At 35.9% G+C, this 26,166-nt stretch overlaps 1 protein-coding gene and 1 long non-coding RNA gene across 3 annotated transcripts in view; one reads left to right on the top strand and one right to left on the bottom strand.

Moving 5' to 3' along the window:
• The window catches only part of LOC127474598 (uncharacterized), a 702,069-nt gene that overhangs the window by 361,457 nt on the left and 314,446 nt on the right, over positions 1-26,166 (top strand). The gene's annotated exons all lie outside the window — the stretch shown is intronic.
• Positions 1-26,166, bottom strand: part of KCND2 (potassium voltage-gated channel subfamily D member 2) — a 270,977-nt gene that overhangs the window by 240,307 nt on the left and 4,504 nt on the right. The gene's annotated exons all lie outside the window — the stretch shown is intronic.

Genomic DNA, 26,166 nt, shown 5'->3' with positions numbered 1-26,166 from the left:
ATAGAATAACAATGTTTTGGTTTGAAAGAGACCCTAAAGACCATGTAGTTCCAACCCCTCTGCCATAGGCAGCAACACCTTCCACTAGACCAGGTTGCTCAAAGCCCCATCCAATCTAGTCTTCAAGACTTTCAGAGATGAGGCATCCATAGTTTCTCTGGGCAACCTGTTCCAATGCCTCACCAGCTTTACAGTAACAAATTTCTTCCTAATATTTAATCTAAACCTACTCTCTTTCAGCTTAAAGCCATTCCCCTTGTCCTATCACTACATGCTCTTGTAAAAATGTCCCTCTCCAGCCTTCTTGTAGGCCCCTTTTAGGTACTGGAAGGCTGCTCTAAGGTCTCCCTGAAGCCTTCTTTTCCCCTGGCTAAACAACTCTCTTAGCCTGTCTTCATAAGGGAGCTGCTCCAGCCCTCAGGTCATCTTCATGATCCTCTTCTGGACTTGTTCCAGCAGGTGCATGTCCTTCTTACGTTGGGGGTCTCAGTGCTGGATGCAGCACTCCAGGTGGGGTCTCACGAGGGCTGAGTAGAAGGGCACAACCATCTTCCTCGACCTGCTGCCCATGTTTCTTTTGATGCAGCCCAGGGTGCAGTTGGCTTTCTAGGCTGTAAGTGCACCTATGCTGGCTCATGTTAAGCTTCTTGTCAACAAACACCCCCAAGTCACAAAATCACAGAATCAAAGAAACAACTAGATTGGAAAATACCTCTGAGATCACTGAGTCCAACCTATGACCTAATACCACCATGTCAACTAGACCATGGCACTAAGTGCCACATCCAGTCTTTCCTTAAACACCTCTAGGGAGAATCACTCCACCACCCCCCTGTAATTCATCGCAAAGTCCTTCTCCTATGGGATGCTCTCAATAGATATTAAATTACCAACAAAGGGTTAGTAATTATAGTATTGTTCCTTCTATACTGGATGTAAGTAATTTTATTTTCTGGTGTGAATTCATAAATTACACAAGATTTTTTACTTTTAAATCTAGTGTATTGGCATCTACCTCATCTGTTGCACTTCAGCAAGAAACATCTTACTGAAGACACACAGCAACTCAAAGCCCTCTTATTCACATATACTCTATTATTGCATGGGGTCGGGGCCAAGGGAATGGCTTTTTACAATTGGCAGTCAAAGATATTTTGCTGAACTTCCTCAGTACATGAAAAATGACAACAGAGCTGAAAAGAGTATCACAATTAGTCCCAAAAATGGCTAAGCAAACTTGAAATTTGCTTAATAAAGGTACTGTCTTCACAAAAACCTCTCAAAACATATATCTTTTAAAATTTAAATGGCATTTTGTGATATTTGTGTATTATCATATCCCAAAGATTCTTAAGTCTCTGAAGCAAAGCAAAGTTAATGAACCCAACACCCACTCACAGTATGAGTGTCCTAAACTGTTTTGCTCATTTGAAAAAAGTCTTAAAGTAGCATAAATATACATACTGATCATTGATTTTTTATTGTATTTGCATATAATTATTACACTTATATGTTAAAGTGAACTCCTAGCAAATGTATTTATCTTTAGAATAAAAGAATTTAATTCAAGAACAACAAGAAGAAGGATACTGGTAACTACAAGCCAGTCAGCCTAACCCTGATCCCTGGGAAGGTAGTGGAGAAACTGGTCATGAAAGCCCTTTCCAAACATATGGTGGACAAAGTGGGAGCAGTCATATAGATTTATGAATGGAAAATCATGTCATAAGAATCTGAAAATATTACATGGTGAAATGACTACAGTATGCAGTGGATGAGAAGATATCGTTTATCTTGGATTTAGCAAGACCATCAGCAATGTCTCCCGTAATACCACCATCCCTGGAAGTGCTCATAAAAAGGGCAGATGTGGCACATCATGATATAGTTAAGTGGGCGTGGTGGCATTCGGCCAAAGTTTGGACTTGATGATCTTGGACGTCTTTTCCAACCTTAGCAATTATATGACTATATTCTCCTCAATAAACTAATGAAGGACAGGTTATATCCACAGAAACTGAAGTGAACTGAAAAGCTGACTGAGCGGTTGGGCTCAAAGGGTTGTGGTCAGAAGCATGAAGTCCAGCTGGAGAGTCAGTGGTGGTGTTTCCCAGGGGTCAGTACTGGGGCCAGTATAGTTTACCATCTTCAGTAATTACCTGGATGATGGGACAGTGTATCATCAGCAAATTTGCAGATGATGCAAACTTGGGAAGGTTAGTTGATATAGCAGAGGCTTATGCTGCTGAAGGGACCTCAATAGGCTAAAGAAATGGGCAAACAGTAATAATCTCAAGGATTTCAGAAAAGGGGAATGCTAAATCCTGCACTGGGAAGCAATAACTATGTGCATCAGTACAGGCTGGGGGCTGACTGGCTTGGAATCCTGGCGGAAGAGCCATCAATGTGCCTGCAGCAAGGAAGGCTGACAGCTTTTCCTGGGTTGAATTATAAACAGCATCACATGACCTGCAGGTTGATTGTGTGATCCCTCCCTGCTCCTGACCACTGGAGAGGCCACAGCTGGAGTGCTAGGTCCAGCCCTGGGCTCTCTGGTCCACGAGGGCAATGAAAATATGAAAGTGAGTTGAACTCAATGCCATGAAGATGATGAAGTGCTTGGAGCACGTGACCTTCATGGAGAGGCTGAGAGAGCCTTCATTGTCCGGCCTGGCAAAGATGCGCAGGAGCATCTTATTCACGTATATAATAAACACCTCATGAATGCAAGAGTTAAGAATAGGGACTCAGACTCTGGGTCAAGTGGAAAAGAGACACTATTGAAACAGAGGAAACTTCATTTAAATGTAAGGAAAAAAAATTCATTGTGAGAGTAGTCAAACACAAGAGCAGATTTCCCAGAGACATTGTGCAATCTCTACACATGGAGATATTCAATAGCTGGTTGGGCATGACCCTGAGCAGCCTGCTTTTGGTGACTACTCAGAGCAGGAGGGGTTGAACGAGACAATCTCCAGAGGCCCCTTTTAACCTCAAATCAGCCCTGCAATTCTGCTTTTCAAAAATAAGAAGTTGCTCCGTAAGGCTATAACCTTGTAATCGTAATATGACTTGTGGGCTTAATGATAAAATAGATTTTCCCCAGTTTGTGACTGATTAAAGAGACAGTCAGAGGACTTCAAAAGAATCAGAAGACTTGCTTATAAGTCTGTTAATTCATGAAGGTCTTTAAAAAAAATTTGTCTCTTGTATCCATTTGATGTATTGTTCTAACTAGAAAATTATGATAATATAAATAAGCTCCCACAATAAAATGTTACTTACTTTATTCACTACCTAGTTTAAAAAGTGTACTAAAATGTTAGAGTTAAGTTTTCTAAGTCATTGTCTTCAAATTCTTAGAAGTCTTCTGAACAGATGTTTAAAATTGCTGGGTTTATGGTTGAAAATGTTACCTTTCAGGTTTTATCACAGAATCAGAGAATGGGTAAGGTTGGAAGGACCACAGTGGGTCATCTGCTCTAACCTCCCTGTTCAAGCAGTGTTGTCCTAGAGCACTTATAGCCTTGTTGACAAAAAAGTTACACACACAGTGCCTGTGTCCTGTAGAAGCTATGCAATTTTAAGAGTTTCTGCAATTTTATTCAGTACTAAGATTTTCAAAGAAATCACTGGAAGTAATGGCTGAGAACTTAGAAACACTTTTCATTGTGACATCCACCTAACCCATTTTTCTGTTCAACATATATATTGATGACCGGAAACTTCTTGGCAAAAGTTCTATTTTGATATGATATTTATGATGAGACAATGTGACAACTATCTGTTGAATGCAAAATACTCTGTTAGAAAGTCTTAGGACTTCTGGTGACTCATAAGAAGTAAAACCAGGGACATCATTTTAATTTTGGAATCTCCATTCCTATAGCACACAAGCTTGATGCATCTACAAAAAACACAGCAATCTCATGCTCCATTGCTTTTGATGTGACATAAAGACTTAAGAATTCATACATTGTGTCAGATTAAAAATATATCTAGGCCAGGATCTTGTGGCCATTACTGACTGCATAAAAAAGAGTAAAACCAGAACAAATATATTTGATGCTTTCCCTTAATAGTGTCTTCCATCTATTTTCAGTTCATAGATTTTATGAAGTAGATTGCTTTTCTATGTACTTACAAACATAAGTGAATTTGCCTAGGTATCCCCTTGAGTAAAATCAAGTTTTTAGACATCTGTTATGTGATATTCTGCAGAGTTCAGTGAGTTTCTGGTTTGCCGAGAATCTTAAGAAAAAGATTCCTAAGAACTATAAACTCTCTTAAAACAGGATGAAAGTAAGAGTTAATGAAGCACTAAAGTATCATAACAAAAAAAACCTAAAACTATCAGAACTTTTTTTGGATGTAAGTCTTTTCCATAGATTTTTACACTAGCAGAGCTGGAAGCTTTAGAACCATGCAAAATGCTCCAAGTTGCTACGTTTAAATAAAATCATTTAAAAAATGAACCTCACATTTTTGATGTAGACATTGTAGCTTGACTTACCATTTAGCTGACATGTAATTTGGTATATAATCATATTACATATGTTCTTGCTCTTCTGTATTAGCACAATTTTAGTAAACAGATTCTTCATTATATTTATTCCCTCTAATGCATTTCTAAGGTCTTCCTAGTCTGATGAATACTGCTGAAGTCATATGATTGATGAGTAAGTTAAGAACTACAAAATTTCACAGAATAATTCTGCAGGCTTCTTGCAGAAAATTCTATAAGGAAGGTATTGCTATTTTTTTCATAGTTTAATTACAGTGGTTTGAAAGACTGAGCATTGAAACAACCCTTGCAAATAGTTAATGGCATCAATCTGCTAAAAACAAACAGATACCTTAGGCTCCCATTGTTCCTTCTACCCAAATCAGTGTTACTTTTTAGTATTTTCCCCTCATCTAACTGGACTAAAAATAAATGCAAAGATATACTCTTCAAACCATCTTTTTTCCTTTTTCTACCCTGAAACTCAACCCTGATCAGTGGTTCCTGGAAAGCAAATTCTTCTTGGGATTGTTCATTTATTAGAAAGCCATTGAAAAGGGGAATTTTCTTCATGCATACCAAACTAAAACAGCTCTTCATGTCCTCCCAAGATTAAACACAGGCTTACACACAAAGCAACAGGAACTTGACCCACAGTGGACAAGGGTACCCACCTGCTGAGACCTGCCCTTCTGCTGCCTTGCCCCACTTCTCTGCACTGAGTCTGATCTCCTCCTCAGTTCACACTAGCACAGGAAGAGAATCAGCAATATTCAAAATCCCCTTGGATATTTTATATTCTAATAACAAATGCTTCTTCGGATACCTCAGCTTTCAACTAGCCTTTTGGGTCTTGGATTCTTTTTCTGAAATTACTCAGTTCTTTTTCCTCCACATTTGGGAACATTATACCATCTGGTAAGGGTTTTCCCTCTTCAGTTTTCCAGAACTGATTTTCCATGAACAACTTCCTTTTGATTTTACACAGAATTCCAGAAAGCAATAATCTGAATACAAAAGGAGGAAGGCAGATATGCCAACTACCTGCGAAAAAAGCATTTGTGGAAATGCATGTTTTAGACTACAAAATTCAGAATTTTAAAGAGAAATGTAGATCGTGAGATACAATTCCATCAAGCATTTTCAAGACTTTTTTTTTCCCACAAATTTTGATAATTACTGTGGCTGATGATTGGACTGTGATTTCCTCTCTTCTAAGGTCCTTCTCTTGTAAAGATTCTTCACTGAGACATAATCCATAACTCTCTGAAGTCAACAGGATCCTTAATTGGTTTTGCATCAATTTTTGGTTTTACACTAATTTACTTACCATTTGCCTAAAGGACACAACTTTACCTGTAGTTATTTTTCTGTCATTAATAGCTAATTTATATTCAAAATCCTCTAAAATGATTTTGTAAAAATGTTATCTTTTAGTTTTAAACAATGGAAAAGATTTTGATTTATTTTGTGATTACAAGAACAAATTAGCATGAAAGTAGGTTAAAAAATTTTGAATATGCCTTTTATCAAGAAAACTTCTGGGCTCCCTGCCAATTTCAAAAGAAAAGAGTGATGTTCAAGGTAAAGATGATACTGTTTAGCTACTGTCTCAGTCAGAATATGGGAACAGAGACCCTTACATTTTGAGTCCTTCCATATGAAAGAAGTCTTACTGAAATAAGGTGCAGAAAAATAAAGCATTCAAAAAACTGTGTTTCTGTAGCAGACAAAAATAAGATGCAGACAGATAAAAATGAATAGCAGTACTTTTCAAGATTAGAATATTACGTATTCTTGATGTTCACAATTGAAGTAATATTTAAGGTGTACTGCTAAAACTCATGTAGAGTGTGCAGAGAAGAAAAATTCAAATAGGCACTGAATTAACTTTGAGACACTTCAGAGTATTTGTTTGGATTTGGTTTCTGTTTGGTTGTTTGTTTTGGTTTTTTTTCCAGAAAGAGCCAGGTAGGTAATAGCATAGTCTTCTGAAAATAGTTGCATTGGGAACCACAAGCTTTTCAGGAAAAAATTGGCAAGAGTGTTAGTTGTTTTGCAAAGAATGACTATCTCTTATGGGTAGGAAGATATGTCACCATTAGGGAATATAAACTAAGAACACCCTTTAGATTATTATCCTGTGAATCCCTGTGATCCGTGTTCTCCTCCCATAAGAGCAGGGGGTGTCAGGCTCCTCCAACAGAACAGTTCTGCACTAGAAAAGGAAGGAGGAAGACTTTGTAATTAGGGCCCTTTCCAATTAAATATTTATGTAATGGGAAAAAGTTGCAGTAGGCAAAAAAGGGACTCACAGGATACATCGCCTGATAATCAGATTTTTTCCCGAGACTGCATACAGAACAGAATGGTCCCACCAGATAGCTGAACAGCCTAATAACAATCCTAGATTCTTTTTGCTCGAGTTGTGTTTTATACCTAACTGAGAAAATATTAAGGTAACAGGTTTTTTTATTGACGTTCAAAATTAACACTTGTAATTTACAATTCTCCTGACAAAGTGGTTCATGAATGAAAAGTGTTTATTGCATTTTTAATGCATAATATATACTGAAAAAGAGAGAGAAAGTCCTCCAAGGCACTTGAACAAGCAAATGCTTGAGACATGTTTTGTACTTCATGTCTTTTCTGCAACAGTAAAATCTGCCATACAAAATAATGTTTTATTCTCTTTTTTAAATTCGCTTATTCAAAACTTAAAACTGCTCAGAGGAAATTAGATTAGGCTACACAAAAATATGAATATGGGCTATCTGTGCCTATAACTACTATGTCTGAAGAAAGAAGAGGCAAAATATACATTAAAAATACACCTAATACTTGATATGATTAATAAACATCTACTACTTTTGATGAATATGGTTGTTTTAGGGTAATTTAACATATAATCAGTATTATTCGCAACAAAAATTGACCTGGAATTTACCAAACTATGTTATGTGCATTCTTTCTGAAATACAACATTTGGAAATTTTGTTGAAATATCTTGTAATATTATTAAACATGGAAAATAATGAATGCAAAATTATTCTACCAAGCCATTTGTAGCAAAATACAACAATGATCCAATCTATGACCTCTTTTGCTTGAAACTCTAAGGAAGGGTCTCCCCTTTATTATTCTTGATTGTCCACATGAGGCTGCTTAGATGAGTGGATTGGTGATAGAAATAAATGGTCTAAAGGCTCTGTGCCTCAGAGACCTCCCAAATGATTCAAAAAAGAGAGTTAAAATGATACATAGTATCGAAATAGACCCCCAGGTTGCATCCTGGAGTTTTCAATTTACTATATACATAATAGATTCAAGATAAAAGTTCTTGGCATCTTTTCAAAAAGTAGAGTATTTCAGGCAAGAAGTCCATAACTTGTTCACTTGCAGAACAGGCATTTCAAAAGAACCATTAATTTGGGGATTTTTTTTCCCCTGAAGAGTGATCCAAAATGTGCAAACAAGGGAAGGTTAGTTATAAGAATAATCCTTATGAAATAGCTAGTAGAAATGGAAAGATATGATCACAACATGAGTGTGTCTCATCTGCTTTACTTCAAGATCAAGCATTCTGTATTTTCCTAAAATTTATGAGAAAGACTGGCCTTAATTTGTTTTTCCAGAACTAAGTGATATTTCATCCTGTGGTTTCTCAGTTACTTTAACAATTGCAGGTGAAACTCTACTTTTTCCAAGTCATCACTCCAGTGCTCAATGAAAAATGAACACTTCGTTTTCTTAAGTCATTATGGCACTGTTTGCCCCAAAGAGAAGTTTTAAGTTACAGTAATAAATGTCACAGAGTAGTTGGAATAGTTGATGAAAATTGTTTCTAACTTTAAATTTTTAAACACACATCATTTGAGTCACAATAGAATTGCTTCACCTGCTTCCTACTTCCCACTACTTCCTACTTCAAATGAATTAAAAATGTAACTTGCTGGCACTGCAAAGGGTAACCACGGAAGATCAGGCCGCCCTCTATTTTCACATTACTGCAAACTAGGAGTAGCTTGTGAAACAATAGATTTACACTGCTATAAAAGTGATGTAAGTGGGATAAGCAAGCAACAACAAGAAGCCTCGGCACCCCATATGGAAATGCTTGGAACTCCTCCAATAAAAAGGTCATGTTTCAGAAGAGGAGTTTAATCTTTAGATGAAGTGGTAATGGATGCTATAAAACCATAAAATGCTTTGCACAGACAAAACTCATGCTTGGTATAGTCGCTGAGATCCACACATTTGTGACCTCAACACTTGCCTGTTGCAACATGTCTAAACTACCAACCCAGAAGAAACTCTTACTGCTCCAGGAAAAATAAGTTGTTCAGTTTGTAGAAGCATGTTTACAATACAGGTGCTTGGGTACCATGCAGATGGACAGGATATAGAAACCTAAGTAGAACTGGTTGCAGTGCTCTGGAGCTTTCTTCTATATCAGCTTCATGCTAACTGTAGAGGCAAACCCAAGGTAAAGAACTGTGGGGTCATAATACTTGGAAATGTTCCCAAGACTAACCAATGAGATTGATACTTCTCTAATCACCACAGTATCTGAGGAAATTCTCATTATACTGCCTGATAAATCTTTTAGTGACAATAACAGAAATGAACACAGAAGAGGACAGTGCTGCCTCAATCTGGATGTGAATGTTATGTCTGAACTTCAGAATAAAGTATATTTTTCTCTCTTAAGTTCAGACAGACCCACACATACATACAGAGGGGAAAAAAAGCTACGTGTTGTTGTCATCAAGAGTGCAAAGTACTGAGAAGCCACAGTGGATCTTGTGTGTATCTTTGCGTGCAGTTTCAGGACAAGACTCCTACTGAGAACAAAAGATGCACAGAATGAATGTCAGAAATGTTCATACTTTGTGGAACCAGTATTTCACACTGGGAATCTAAAAATAGAGAAAAAATATCTCTGTTAGGAAAAAAAAAGAAAAAAGAAAAAGACCTAAAGGAAAAAAAAATGAAAGAAAAAAAGAGGAGGAAGATTTATTCTTTAGTAACTTCTTAATGTTACTACAAAACAGCAAAACTCAGATACTCTTGATGATTTAAGACATCTACCTTTCAGTAGCTAGCACACTAAATTGCTAATTGTTCACAAAACCATCTAAAAGGTATCTCTTGGTTACACATGTACTGGTAAAGGAGAACTGGCACCATAAAATACTAAATCCCACAAGTTTTTCGCTTCTCTGTCACATCTCAGTGCATTTAATATCCTTCTGTCATATTATTTATGACTTCACAAAGAAACCAGTTATTTCCCATTATCTCTTCAATAAATAAGTAAAGCAGAGCATGCTGCAGCACTACAGTTCGTTAATGAGATGCCTACAAAATCGTCATGGTGCCTAGTCTCAGAAGCTTGCACAGCATCTAACTGTTAGAGTTCACCTCATCCCTGAAGAGCAATTGTATCTTTTACACATTGATATGTTCAAACCTCACAACTAAGACACACATTTTTGAGTGGATTACATAAAGTAAGTAAACCTTTCCATGACACATTTAACATTTAAAAAAATTGAAAATTCTACAAGTGTTTTCAGCTTTCATCAACTTTTCCACCAGTCATCATAAGAGTGTTGCCTTCCTTTCTGATAAGAAAGGCAGGTAAAAACTTTTACCTTGGATTTCATTTGGGTGGGAAAAATCTGACACTCCAGTTCCCATTGGAATAGGATTAATATATAGAAATGTTACATTATATAGTGTAAGACATAACTAAAATCCTGATCTAAAGCCTGTTGAAGAAAATGCTTTGCCTCCAAACCCAAATGCTGGTAGAAATTGACTTTTCCGCCCATTTCCCTATATTGCTGCTTAATAAATAATGCACAGGTGAAAAATGTTTCTTTTTTACTGGATCAATAAGACTGTCACAAATGAAAAGAAACCAGCATTAAATAACTTCTACATTTAAAAAGACAAAATATTTTTAAATACAGCAAGTACAACGTTTCCTGTAGTTTCTCCTGGCCTTTTTTATCATAAGACATAGTGTTCACAATGCATATTTCTTTAGTTTTACTCACTGTAGTTTCTCTTTTTTAATGTTCTAACATCCCATCTAAACTGCCCCTAGCACAGCTGTTTCCTCTCATCCTGTCATTTGTTACCTGGGAGAAGTGGCCAGCCTCCACTTGGCTACAATCTCATTTCAAGTAATTGTAGAGAGCGATAATATCTCCATCAAGTCTCCTTTTCTCCAAGGTAAACAACCCCATCTCCTTCAGCTGCTCCTCATATGACTTACTCTCCAGACCCTTCATCAGCTTTTTTGCCCTTCTGGACACACTCCAGCACCTCAATGTCTTTCTTGCACCGAGGGACACAGTGCAGCCTCGCCAGTGCCAAATACAATATATGACTTTATCATAATATAGTTAGCAGGACAATCCCAACGTATAGGCAGATGTCTTCAAATGTCCTTTATCCCAACAGAATAACAAGGAGATATAATATATGGCACATTTTTCACTATTTCAGTAAACAGATCAACCAACAGATAAAATCTCTATTGCTCTAAATAGCACTGTTATATCAGTCCAAAATTAGATACATCAGGCTCTGGCTGTCATGTTTTCTGATGATATTAGTGCGTGATATACTTTCAAGGTTGCCTGAAAGCTTCTGTGAGTTAACAAGACTTTGATACACTACAGAAAAAAATGCCAACTTGTTCCCCTTTTAGCTGTAGGAAGCTCTGAGCAAATTTCCTACCCCAGTGTTGATTATGAACAATTTCTGTGAAATATTTGGAGAGGGATCCCATGTATGACTCAACATCCATGTTAGCAGAGGAGACAGCTGTATCATTTGCTTTCCATTAGGAGTTTTCTCTTGATAAACTGTGGACAGATAAACCTCTTACATCAGAAGTTGGAATGTATTATCTTACTGTTTTCGTGACAATGAAACTATGCTGCAAAAAATATAATTAAACTCTATCCTTTGTTTTTTCCACCCTATCTCCATATAAAAGCAATACATGTATTGAAGGAATCCCTGTTAACACTCCCATGGATTTTGCATTAAATCCTTAAGAGTTTGAGATAATTCGAGAAAGTAATTGTTGACCTGGTCAATATCTTGCTAGAGGTTTTTATACAAAAGCTTGATGTGAAGTGCTCTCAGGTGAAATCCAAGTCTCTAGTTCATTTCCATAGGCTCTGGATCAAGTGAATGCCACTAAAATCTGCAAGGCATTCAGGTACTCCCAGGTGCTGCAGCATTTATTCACCTTACATTGAAATACTTGTTAAGTATTTTGAAGCTGACAAAAGTTCTCATCACCCTGTAGATTGTGACCTTTGACTATATAAATAGCTGAACAAAATAAGAGCCATAAGAACTATCTGTGAGTTTAAAGCATCTGTTTTCCTATTTGCACAGTACTCAAGCTCTATGACATTCTTGGAGCCTCTGAACCTTTGGTACTTAAGCATAGCTATATTGTATCCATTGTCCACAGAACTTTAAAAGTATCTAGGAAAAAAAGTATAAAAGTTTATTTCCCTAATCTAAATCTGATCCAATCCATAGTTACATCATCTCCATTACCTGAGAACGTGAGAGGGTGAGATGAATGAGATGAATTAGTATAAAACTAATGCCCTATCACTGGCCAGGAGCAAATGACATGAGTAGGACATAAGCAAAGGCAAGAATACAGTGATACTTCACCTGTTTTAATCTTCAGCAATCTGCTACTTAAGAACTTCCCAAGGCAGAAGTCGTATCTTTTTTATTTGATATGCACTGGTGGATATTTTGCCATTAATTTTTCTAATTGTTTTTTAAGTCAAAAAAGAACATATCAGTAATGTCTGGATCACAGCCTTTCATCATTAGATGAAATTGTGCTCTTATAGCATTGTTTCTTTAAAATATTCTCCATTCCACACATGTATGAAAAGTCAAAATTGCTTTGAACTGAAATCCCAAAAGCAATTAAAATCATACAAGTCAAATTGTCATTTTGAGGTTTTTTTCTATATTTCTAAAAGAAAATTAATAAAGAGTAAGTGGTTCTCATTAATAGCTTTTTGGGAACAGGAAATTCATAAATTATATTTTCCAACTATATTTTGCTTTTATCAAAGTCTCACATAAGAAAAAAAGTTCAAAAGTTCAAAGATTCTTGAAGAAATTTTCTATTACGTCACATTGCAAGAGCTCTCGATGTTTTATTGTGAAATTTTTAGAAGAAATATGAGGTTTCTTTGGGAAAAACTTCTAGATATTTAATTGAACATATTCAACTTACCTTGATATTATCTTAGAATCATAGAATGTTTCAGGTTAGAAGGGACCTTAAAGGTCATCTAATTTCAACCCCATGCCATCATGGCAGGGACACATTCCACTAGACCAGGTTGCTCAAAGCCGCATCCACCTTGGCCTTGAAAACTTCCCGAGATGGGGCACCCACAACTTCTATGCACAACCTGCTCCAGTGCCTCACAGTGACAAATTTCTTTGGTGAGTGGGCCACGCTCCTTTTGAGGCATCCCAGGACACAGTTGGCTATCTGGGCTGTGAGCACACACCGTTGGCTCATGTCCAGTTTTCATCCATGAGAACACCCAATTCCCCGTTCAAATCCATTTCTGGCCAATCTGGAGATAAGGATGTCATGTGGGACCATGCTGAAGGCCTTACAGAAGTCTAGGTAGATGACACTGGTCAGTCTTCCCTTGTCAACCGTTGCAGTCACTCCATTATGAAAGGCCACCTGACTGGTCAGACACAATCTGCCCCTAGTAAAGTCATGATGGCTGTCTCAAATGACTAGCTTGTATGTGCCTTAACATTGCTTCCATGAGGATCTGCTCTATGATCTTCCTAGCCACAGAGGTGAAGCTCACCAGTATGTGGTTCATTGGATCTTCCTTTTTCCTCTTTAAAACTAGGAGTGATGTTTCCCTTAGTCTGATTGCAAAAGTTCTTGGCTCTTTTTATCTCTGATCAAATTCAGTAACCAGAATCAGCAAATAAGTCACCAACTCTTATACTATGGTAAAAAAAGCTTGTGAACAGGTATATTTTTCTTCCATCTCATACACCACAAACCTGTTGTAGAGAACCTGACTGGAAGAACACAGTATGCTGGAGAGTCAGTGATACAAATAACACTGAAATTAAGCAAGCATAACAGACCGGTGCTGAATGTCTATTCCAAACTTGAGACTGTGCTTTGTTGCACAAATATCTCGTATGCAGGATAAACATGACCAGATCATTGTAACAGAGGAGCATGCAGGCAACTCAGTACCGGTGATTATGCCACCTGTATGAGTTTGCCTTCATCTAAAAGTGCAGCAAGAAGTTCTCATGAGAACATCCTTTATGGAGTGATTTTATTTCCAAAAAAGAAAATAAATTAAAAAATATATATATATAAAAATTATGCAATACAACAAAGGACCAAAAAGAAGGATCTTCTCTGCATGCACAGGACTGATACAGTATGTTGTGGAAAAATCCATCCAACACATCCAAAGCTATCTGAGTGCATGTGTCCCAGCATCTGAAAGGATCTAAGATTTACTAGCTATCTATATTCCTCTTTATCTTTTTAAAATATCTATTTGATTAAGCCATTTGTTGTTTTGCCATTCTTGCCAAGATTCAGAAAGAATCCTGCACCTTCACTCTCTCATCTCACATCTCACCATTCCACCCCGGCACAGACCATTAGTCACTATCAGGCTGCTCTCTTGCAGGACTAGCAATTCAGCTTTCAACACTGTCTTTATCTATTTCCCTCTAGCAAACTAGTTAGGTAAACAATTTCTCTGCAGACTTGTTTTATAGGTTCCCATTCTCAATTTTTTTAAGACATTGGAAAAGGGCTTGGTTTAGATACATTACAAATATTACCTCAAATGTCAGAAGTATGCAAAGAAACTTGTCTTTGTACCAGGACTTGTTCCAAGGACAACTTAGAAGTAAGCAAGAAGCTTAAGAAAGAGCTTCTTTCCCATCAATATGATCACTCTTCAAGCTTTTAAAAAGCACTTGCTTGAACAGCAAACAGGAAGCGTCCTATTTTTAAAAAATAGAATGAATCAAAATTAATTACCCAAAATTATTAAATAACCACTGTTTCCCCTCAAAGGAGAAGCAAACTTTCTGTAGTTGTGCAAGATAGCGCTTTTGCTCTAGAACTTGATTGGGAGTTTATGATAAAGCTGGACAGTTGAGGGGAAAAAAAAGAGGAATATTATTTCTTCTGCAGTTCATTCATCTCTTTCCTCAAAATACGTCACTTAATATGATATTTAATGCATAAACGAAAATAATATCATGAAATCTTACACAAAAGAGAAACATACTGAAGGGAATGTTATTTCACACTTGTATAGAACCGTACTAGCTGGCAAATTTGAGATTTGCTACTCTGGAAAAGCAGATCACGAAGACAAACTAAAATGAGCTAAACCAAATTATTATTGATAACAGGATTTCAGACCAAATTACAGAATTTCATCACCAGAGAGACTGAATGATTTACAGAGAAGCAAATGAAGTTGAGAAGGAAAATGAGAAAGACATAAACTCTGAAGCAGTTTTGTCCACAATCCCCCATCATGGCCATCAAGCTTCTGTAATGCTCCAGTCTGGAAGCAGTTTTAAAGAAAATGGTATTTTTTAAATTGAATTAAATATGAAAATGACTACTGCAGTGAGTGTGCCTGCTCTAATTTGTTTTAGTGTGTCTCTAAAATTTTCACTCTGCTTCACAGCTACGCATTGGCCTAACTGCAGTCTAGGGCTCTGACACCTCCTGGGACACTAGAACAATGGCATGGGGAAATATGTCTGACACATCTTCATTGGAACTCTTTAACAACTGACAGTGGTGAAACAGCTAACAAGACCACTATGTGACACGGTCTTTAGGTTTCCCATTCAGAAGAACAGGGATAGTTTACAACCCTTTGAAGTCAAGGTATTCAAGCTCTCCATATCTTAATTCAAGAGCATTGATATTTGAAGAATGACTTCTTTCCTGAAGAAAATTACACTTGATTCTTACTTAAATTTTCTTCCAATTTTCTAGAGGCTTCTTTTAAGCCAGTAGAAACATTAAAACACCTTTTCTTTCTAAATTTAAAATTTTTGTTGTATTTTTTGGAAAAGGCAAACAAATTGTCAAAAGCACTGACGTGGCCTTGAGAGTTACACAAAACAAGAATATTTTGAGTTTAAATGTAGCAGACACATCGCCTTTTTGATAAAGTGGGAATTGTCATCAAATGTCAAGCATGTACTCTGCTATGATCTTTGAAAGAATATGTTATGGGCCTTTCACAGTTATGTAACTAGGAACAAGGAGACTAGTCCAAACCAGCTACCCATGGAGGTTGGGATTTATATCATCCATTTTGATTTGGTATTGCAAATCTTCACTAATTATAATAAATTTCATTTATACTCAGTGTAGAGGAAGGAGCACATCCAGATGCCTGTTTCTCTTCATTACCTCCTAAGTGAGACAAGGATGACTAGTTCAGAAGGATTTAACTTTTGGAGGAGTAAGTTAAGGCTTATAAATACCTCCCAGAGATAGTAAGCAACTGGCGGAGAAATAAGGTGGAATTCCACCTCCAGATTCTTCTATAATAATTCTATTGTACAGTATGTCCTACTTAGTTGTATGTCCTGATTGTCTCTTTTAAAAATCACACTCCTGAGATACAATCCCTAAATTCTGTAGCTATATCCTTCCACACAAACATAGGGACTGGCAAAAGAATTGTATACAGACAACATGAAAAACTTATTTAAGGAAAATTTTCTGCTGCATTTGGATTTGTTTGCTTTGAAAACAAAGGAACCTCTGAGTATAGCTAGTGAGCTAGAAAACAGGTATCAGAAAGTATAGTAAAGAAGAAACAGCTCTGAGACTAAAGAGATGAACCAATCTATTTTCAGCCTTTTGATATGAGTATCTTTCAAATCCACTTATGTGGATCCAAATCCACATTTCAAATAATTTTCCTGTCCAGTATTCCACATCATCTGGAACATTGCTCTGTATTTACCTAATTTCTTTGCAAAGACGTAGCAAGCAGTTCACACTAAACGTGGTGACTACACAGAGTAATAGGGAAAGTTCACATATCTTCTGGAAAAGTGTTCTAAGACCCAAAACCTCTTTCCTATTGTGTGGTCAAACCCACTGTAAATCCACTCCATGGATCACTGCCTGACAGACATCATTCTGTACTCATGGGCTCAGGGCAGACGCTTACCAGAAGGCAGTTGCATCCAAAGGGATTTGGGCAGTTCACTCCAGGCCCTCTTTTCTAGAGACCTGAAACAAAATGGATTCCTATCTCCCTCTCCCCCAATTAGGTTTTTATCTTACATGTGTGCACTGCTGCACAAAGCCGTCTGTATTTTAAAACCGATGTTTGCGTGTACCAGACGCAACTAGTGAGCATCATCTGTGGTCTGCAGCTGTGCCTGTCCCCAGAGGAGGAGAGAGGCTGTCATAGTTCTGCTCAGATGGCAAGAGCCTGAACCATGCTGAAGGGCTCACCAGCTTGACCAGCAACATTGCTTTTCCCATGGATGATTTAATGCATTAAATTTCAAAAGTTTGGGCCTTCAAAAATACTGTAGGCTAATGGAATGATAATGGTTGCGGTCTTTCAGCAACTACTATTTCTGCAAGGAGCTGACTGAGATTGGATGAAAGGAGAGAGGTAACAGAAGCAAAACATGGTCTAAGAAGGACAGCATAGATATCACATATTACCTGGGGGTTTTTTGGAAGGAGCTTCCTTTATAATATTTACCTCTAAAACTCAGCACCTTTCAACACATTAACATACGAATGGTTGACTACGATGTTCCCAAGTAAATCAGATAAAATTTAAGCTTCTCTTTCACATAGAAAATAACTAATACTGAGCATGTCAAATTATTAAGCCAGTCTGAGCACAGATTTACTCTACACTGTCTGTAAGAAAACTTCAATTTGTACTCTTTCAAGTTTTCCATCCAGGTGCTAAAATGGTAAATGCTACCTAAATTCTCAAACCCCGTAGAGTTTACAATATTCAAAGTTTCTTTTTATATACATACATATCAAATAAACACAAGAAACAGCTGCACCTCTAACTCTTTTTAGATGTGTGAGAATAGGTGTGCTTACTCTGTTTGTCCAGCTCTCCTGTCTCTAGTACTTCATATCTGTGTCTCAACTTGGATGTGATTGTAAACAAATGTATCAATAAAAAAGCCAACCAAAAAGCTTAGAAAATCCAAAAAGGTTAATTTCTGTAAGTGATACAAGATACTGTGGTATTTAAATTACAAAGGTGCTGTTAAAAAGAGTTGTTACTAAAGATTTTTTAATACTGCTGTGTCTTCAATAGAAAGACCACAATTCTTAACCCACTATTTACCAACAATGAAGTGATTAGGTACCAAACAAGTATATTGTCTCTTCACAATCATATTTCGAAAGCATTTCAATCTCCTTGTTTTCATTCCTCTATGGGAAGCAGGAGAGTTGGGGACCAGCATGTTGCAGCTGTAATGCACCATGCCAAAGAGCATCAATTTTGTTCCTAAGCAACTCTGCACAGTGCAGTAGTCGCTGTCCATAGCTGATAAGGATGCTCAGGGAATTGTTAACTGGCTGCAAGTGAAAGAGTTTAAAGTTGAAGAAACTGAAAGTAAAGCCACTAAAATAGTAAGAAAACTCCTCTTTTGGGTTATAAAAGAAATGGGGATCTAAACAGTAACAACAATGAAAAGTTAAGGATCCCCCTCACATTACATGTGCTGTCATACAAAAAACTCTTTTGGTTCATCTTACTGAAAGAAGTAATGAGCTAGGAAGCAACAGACATTTTCAAACTGTAAGCTATTACACAGTCTTAAATTTTCAAACTATAAGCTATTACACAGTCTTAAATTACTTCCTTCACAACCTCACAGCCTGACTCTCAGCCATTTACAGGAATGCCTGGATGGCCAAGCTTGCAAGTGATAACTTGAAAGACTGTTCCCTGTGTATCAGCCAAAATACTTTGAGAATCTGCCAGTACAATTCATTAAAAAACCATGTCTCTGGATACACACTTGAAAAAAGTTGAGGTTTGGCCTCAAAATATTTTTTCCAAAATAATAATTAATCAAAGCACAGTAATGTATTACCAAAAAATTAGATCATTATAGGTACCGTTAGGGAGGTTCACAGTTAATTCTTAATCCAAAGTGATTTAAAACTGTGGTGAAATATACTTACTTTATTTTAATTTACCAAAGCACTCAGAGTAATTAAATAAATTCCTAGAAGTTTACACTGCCTGTTATACCATAAGAAGTTTTAGCTAAGGACACTGAGACTTCAGTGATCAAAGAGCTAAATTTATTTATACAGATACATATTTTATAACATTTTTGTTTTAATATTTATATTATATTAGATCATATTTAAAAAATATAAAAGTGTTCTTAATATTGGGAGTCCTGCTTCATATGTTATTTTTTGATATGAAGATTTACTGCAAGTGGTAGTAAGTACAAAGCTGAGCTAACACCATCTGGTTAAGAAGTAACTCAAATCACAATGCCTTGTCAAAGAGAAAGAACTGTGATACATGATGCTTACCTCAAGAAATAATAGTTTTTACAAAGAATCAGGAAAAAGCAGGGAAATGTACTTTAAATATGCTTCATTTAGGAACACAGATTAGGCAAAAATCCACTAGCAGAGCAATAGACTGGGCTTACAAAGCTCATATTACTGCACAAAAAGAAAATCCTAATGCAGGTAAAGTATTCTCAAATCTCCTACATAAGTCTATAAACAATATACATTAATAAATCAAATAGACACAAAATAAAATGTTTGCCAGCACACCAGAGAAGGAGATGAATTTGCAGTGGTCAAAATTGAGAATTATGGTTTACCGTTTCTTCCCACACATCGGCATCTTAACAAATTTACTCTGTATAAGCTAAATATGAGACCTACTGAAACCAATAAATCCTCAGATTTGATGTTTCTTTCAAAAATGGAATCACCTACCTGACACGGTTTAATAATTTTGCACCCAGTTTCTAAAAACTTTTAAATTAATTTCACAATATCTGCATGTCATAGCTTCCATTTCTTACATATGCTGAACTCTTGGTTTGAAAACCACAGAGAGAGAAAATTAGGATTAAAAAAATATATCTCTCGGATGCTTTACATTACTCTTTCAGTTACCCTTCTTTTTTTTCTTGAATTATTCATTTCTCTTTCCTAAGAATACCATATACACGACACTTTTATCTTCTTTCTACACTCTGTGAAAATAGGGCATATTGTATTTTAACAAGACCTGAACGCTAACAGGATCCATTTGAGTTTGATAGGAACATTTGACTCTGACTCTTGGACATATCCAAAGTCTGTGTACAGTGTTCTGTACTGATCCTGGTAGTTATTCCTGTGCACATAAGACTATGTCTTCTACAGTGACTAGATACCTAGTTTCACAGCTCACTTTCTTTCAACTGTTCTGCTTTGTGTTTCTAAGCACCTAAGACTCTTTTGAGAATTCAAGTTGAGTGCCTATCTCCATCTTCAGATACCTAAATGCCTTTAAAAAAAATCTTCTTTGCAATGTTTGGTTCCTATAAACAAATAAACACAGGGGGTCTTTGTGTCTGTAAGACTTGACTTTACTGTTAAGCCAACCAGATCAAAGAAAAGAGTAACAACAGATGAAACTGAAATAACAGGGATGAAATGCAAAACACTTTTCCCAAATATTTTAAACATGATAAATTTTACTTTGTTCATATTAGTAACATTTTTGTAGCTTTTTTGGCAACCTCATATTTTCTGTAACTGTGCAGGATCAAATTGTAATTTACACAGTAAAATACATTTACACTGTAGCTCAAAATGCTTTCACCTTCAGGATGGAAACCTGCAGATAAGTAGGGAACAATATTGCACAGTGGAATATAAGAAAGGAAACTGCTTTTCTAAATACACAAAAAAGACAATTGCTAATATGAATAATATCTTTGTATCTTTAATATTTAGATAGATAGCAGTCTTTCATTGTTTTGTTAGCTTTTGTCAATGCACTTAATGCTAGAATCTGAACTGATGATAGTAGGAACTCTGTACTGATAACTGAGTACATTAAGATAGATCTTCTAATAATGCCTAAGCTTGTGTCTATGCTGCTGTGAGTAAAGGAGTATAATCTCATTTGAATTATAATAGAGCTGAAAGCCGTTGGATTTTATTTTTTTATGTATTGATAACATGATCTTCATATGTGTTCATGTTTAAATCTGAGCCTTCATACATTAGATACCTGAGTAAATATTTGTATCCAGTATTTCTCTACAGAACACTTATACCTGTTGCACATCAGGTGCTCTAGTAAAAAGCAGTATTTTTTATTTCATCTCAACTCACATGTATTTAAGTCTATGCTGTGGGAATACTGCAAATTTCTTGTCTACTTTGGTGAAAATGGATTTTTTTTCATCAAAACAAACGCCACACCACTTCTACTTAACAAGGGGCTTATAAATATTACCAGCAGCACAGGAAGATCAAAATCATACGCTTCATAAAAAAATATGTAAGAAACAGCAGTAGAAATTAGGCAACTAATTGTGACAGGGTTCGAAGCCCAAGCATGGTAATTATTATTGTTCCAGAAAAGGTAGCATAGGGCTATCACTTCAAAGCACTGTCTATAAATTTAAAAACCCTTCCTCCACTGCATAAACAAGTCAGAAAGAAAAAAAGAAAAAAAAGATGTTTTAAAGACTATGTCTTCCATGAAAACCTGTGCTCCTATCTATTGCCCGATAAGCGATAGGTACAGAAATATACAGAATCATTTCCATCACTGTCAGCTCTGTTGTCAGGTAACTGATGAAACATGTTAAGGTTGAATCTAAACTTTTTTTCTGTATTTCTAATTTATACTCCTTCTTTGGAACAATCTACCTACTTAACCCCTGCTGAACCAGATTATTGTCTCATTAGCTTACCGTGATGCAAACTATGAACTTCTGCCAATGGACTATAATAGCATAAAAATCAAGTAAAAGGAGTAGTTCATTAGACTTTCTTTCAAATGACTGCAAAGTTAGTTGTCGCCCTGAAGTTGCAAGATGCTCTCAACTTATTTTGAATAATTATTTTATTTCTGCAGTATTTGTATGTTCCCATGTTCAGAAATACAGTTTCCATTTCCAGATTTTTTTGCACAGTAGTAAAATAATACAGTATTCTAATACGGCATTCATAGATTTATATTGCTTTTATATTGCAAATTTTTCTTCTTAGACAGAGGCACAATGATGTGAGTCACGTACCGATTGTCATCACTCAGTTTGAACTTCTTAGGCTTGATCACTTAAAGATTTTACTAAAATCACAGTATTCACTGATGATTAGTTGAATGATAGGCCCCAATTAATAGATCAAGCACCAAGCATAATTATTCTCTGAGATGATTTTTTCTGCTGTACTAAGCCTATTTCTTTGCTATATCCTGACCCACACCAATCTAATTATTTTTATTCTTATCTCACAGTAACAACAAGAAAACAAAATTACATCTGTTTCTACCAAAGGAGCAAACATATTAGATTCTGAGCAGAAAGATCTTTTTGTGAAGCATCACCTTCATATTCTTCATAACTGAACTAAGGAAATTCATGCTCAAGAAAAATGAGTGAAATAAGCTAACTTCTTTCCCTGTAAGAGATCTTCAGGATTTTTTTGAAGACAAAAGCTGGTCCCCAGTGGAACTAAATAAGAATACAATGACTCCGTTCTCTGTCAAGCCAACAACAGCCCAATGCAGTTTGAGTAGTCTTTTTATTAGAGAACAAATAATTTTTTTTTACTGCCATCAAAATGACCTTTAATATTAGAGATTCCCCCTGGAGCCCTTTTTGAATATCTAGCCACGTGCTTTGAAGGTGATCACACTACACTTTGCCCCTCATCTGTTATATAGTATTCTAACTACTCAGGCGAAATGTCTCTGCTGTGAAGAGAAAATAGATTGAGACATCAAACACATTTGTAGAATAGAAAATTCAGTAGGTTGTGTATAAGAAGACAAAAATAGAAAAATTCTATTTGAAACAGAGTTAAAAATATCAAACAAAAATAAATGAATGAGCCAACACAAAATACAGAAATAATATCCCAACTTTGCTAATCCTTTGTAATATTCACCATAAGAGTATATTTGAACTTTTAATGAAATTGTTCACAAAACAAAGATTTTGAATTTTGTGCTCTATTGTCAGATTTTATTGAACTAATTTTTTTAATATAAGTTCTGAAGAGACGGATTATTTCAAACTAGAATGCAGAGACCATAAGGAACTAAAGGCACTCACAATGGCACAATGGTGAGACAAGGAAAACAACATAATGTGTGGCATTTCAGAAAAAAGTGATGATGTGGAAATTTTGTGATTCTCATAAGGAAAAAAATCTATCAAACAAAGGTCAGGACAAAAAGTATGTTCTGAGAAAAGTTCAGGTCAAATGAATGAAAATGATGATGAATGAAAGATTTGATCTAGTGGTGAAGGATGAATGAGGAATCTGGAACAAGGAGCAGAAGCAGAAGCAGAAAAAATGAGGCCAGAGGAGTCCTTATTAAGAACGTTAACCTTGTCGTGAAGATGCGAGGAAAGGTGCCAAGCCAGTAGACAAACCCCAAACAGGAAAACTACGGGAAGTGGTAGTTTGAAAAAAAAAATGGAGAAAAGAAATAGATAGAACATATCTGTAGCGATGCAGAAAGAATTGAAAAGGAGTGAAGATGGGAAAGAACAGAATGTGCAGGAAAAGGAAATTGCCCTGTTCCCCTGTTCACTGTTTGAGACTTTCTGTTGTCACATCTCGTCATCTGTTTGATTGTAAGTCTTCAGGGAATCTGATACATCCTAGGTGGGATCCCTCATACATTATGGGCTATATTAACAAATAAGGAAAACAACTAGTTGCTTTATCTTTGCTGGAAGACATCTAGTTTATACAATCAAAGCAAGTAAATGAGTTGTGTTTAGGCTTCCCTTCATAAAGTATTGTCCTCATCTACAGAGCATTGTGTGACTTGACAAAGCTGCCCAATCTAAAGCCTGTAAATATAGAATTTTAATATAGCAGTGAGATTGCTTTAGAACTAGTCACAGAAGAGCACTATGTTCCTTATTTAAAATATAATATCTTTATAAAACACACACTACAGCTCTGACTGACTTGGGAACAAACATTACCCTTACACCACCAAAACCTTAGCAGCTATTCCAGCTCATTTGCTGGCTACTGACAAGGCAGAAGGAAAGTTATTAGATTATCATGTAATAAGGTGACAGCAGAAGGTGCCATAACTGTCATTATGGGTGTTGATGTTCACAAGCCCCCATGGAAGTCTGCCAGTCCCAATTCAACAGACTTGAACTTTTTCTCTGCAAAGTTTTACAGTATCTTGATTCTTCCCCTAACTTCATGCTTCTCATTGTTATCTTGAATCTCCATAAAATGCTTTGTGACCTCTTTCAATTTTATTCTCTTTTTCCCTCTTGTTTGTACTTTACTTTTCCTTTTGCTACAATTAATCCTGATAAAATGCTAGTTTGAAATTTAAAATCAGACAGCTGTTACTGGTAGAGTGTATGCTGTTATTTTAGAGCCCTCTTTCTCTCTCTTCTCTCTCTCTGTCTTTATTTTTTCCTCACTTTCTCTCTTCCTTTCCTTCATTCTTCCCTTTCTTTCATTCCTTTTTCATTTATTTCATATAACATCTCTACGTAATGTATTACTTGAGCTGAGCAGTCAAGAGCAGTTAATAGCTGGGATATCCTTGGAGGCAAAAAAGTAGTAATATTTGAAGTCACTAGCACTCTGAAGAGGAAAATGCAATCTATGTTTTTAAAGACACTTTAATTGCTCAGCAATCATGCAGAACTGAGAAATATGGCTCTGCTTCCAAGGTAATAACTCCCCAAATTGCAAAGTTCACTTACTCAATACCCTTACTATCTAGCAAATTATGAGAACGACACCATGACTCAAAAACTCAACTTCATGTTAATCTATTATTTACTATTAGCCTTCATGTATTTTTATAAGATTTCACATAACCTCTGTGCTACTGTCATTTAAAGCATAAAGACTTCATGAAGTTTTCTTCCTAAAAGAGAAAAGTTGTTCCTATAAAGTCCATTTATATACCCCTGATTCAGCTAAAACTAAAGTTAAAAGAAGTTCTGTATTAGTGGAGGCAATAAGTTCTAGCACAGTACAAAGGTAGCAGTATTAACTACAGTCAGTTTTCACTGACCCTTGATGCTCTTCCTTGTAATTTCCCTCTCCTTTTGTGTAATTATTCCATCAACTAAAAAGCCTTCAGAGCTTTTATTATGCTAATTTTATTTAAATGATTCATATATATTTATCATTTATACATAAACTTTACATGGTTATTATGATGTTAATTAAAAGACATCATCTAGCTAATGCACTGATTAAAGATTTCATAGCAATTGGTGATGTCTCTCATATCTGAACTTCTGAGGGCGAGACTTTGGATCTCTGTACAATCTACTTACAACTTTCTCCGTGCAAAATACCTTGAAAAAGGATTTAAGCATGACTGGATTATTTTTAAAACTTTTTAAAACCCTTAGAACCAAAATATTGTGTGGTTGGGTACTTGAAAATAGGTTCTTAGGTTCTATTCAAAGACATTTGAAATCATGTTCAAATCTCATCAGTACTTCTGAAGATTTTACTTAGAGTAATACTTCAAAACCTGGAACAACAGAATAATACTCATGTGTGGGTCAAAAAACCAAACAAATCATATTAATGCCAAATAGATACCCTACTTGTGTGATGATCAGTTGCAAATTGGGCACAAAGAAAGAAAAGATTATGTTCAGTACCATGGACAAGTACTTTACACATTGTCCATAAGAGTGGAAACAACCTACTGTGAAAATACCTTTCATTACAAAAAACCACACACCAGCTTCTGTTCTTTTATAATAAGATTATACATTCTAAATATCAGTAAATTTTTCTGATCTACTTTCTTGAAATGATCACAGTTCTAATTAAAAATATATGGCAAAAAGTATCAGCATCAGAAAATACAAGACTGTGGAACTAGTTAGTGTGTGTAACTTCCCATTTGCCACTATCAGAAGAAAATGAAAGCCAAAAAAAAACCTCAGGAACCTAAAAAGAAGATTAAAATCCCCAAAGCTCTTGTCACTCCTTTTTAGCATAACTTGCCCTTACAAGAAGTATGAAATATTTACAATGCACTATATTTATCTTCATTTGTTATATCACGCTGAAGATAAAAGGCTTGCATAAAAAATGGTGGCATAAGACAGTCCCTTTATCTTTTTCAATATTTTGTATGTGCATTTCCCAACTAAATTACAATTGCACATAATAAATCAACTTTTTCCTAATAGTTTAATAATGCACTTTCATTTTGTTAAATTTAAGAGTTATACATGTTTCATAAATCTCAACTGTCCCAACAAAATGTGGCAAAATGCTAACAAAATTATGGTCTTTGCCTGTATGAAAGTGAAAA

This window comes from Manacus candei, unplaced genomic scaffold (assembly GCF_025592945.1).
Source record: "Manacus candei isolate 608988 ecotype Guabito, Panama unplaced genomic scaffold, ASM2559294v1 h1tg000043l, whole genome shotgun sequence".
Lineage (NCBI taxonomy): Eukaryota > Metazoa > Chordata > Aves > Passeriformes > Pipridae > Manacus > Manacus candei.
Note: the sequence above shows the minus strand (reverse complement) of the source record. Positions and strands in the feature narration are given on the sequence as shown.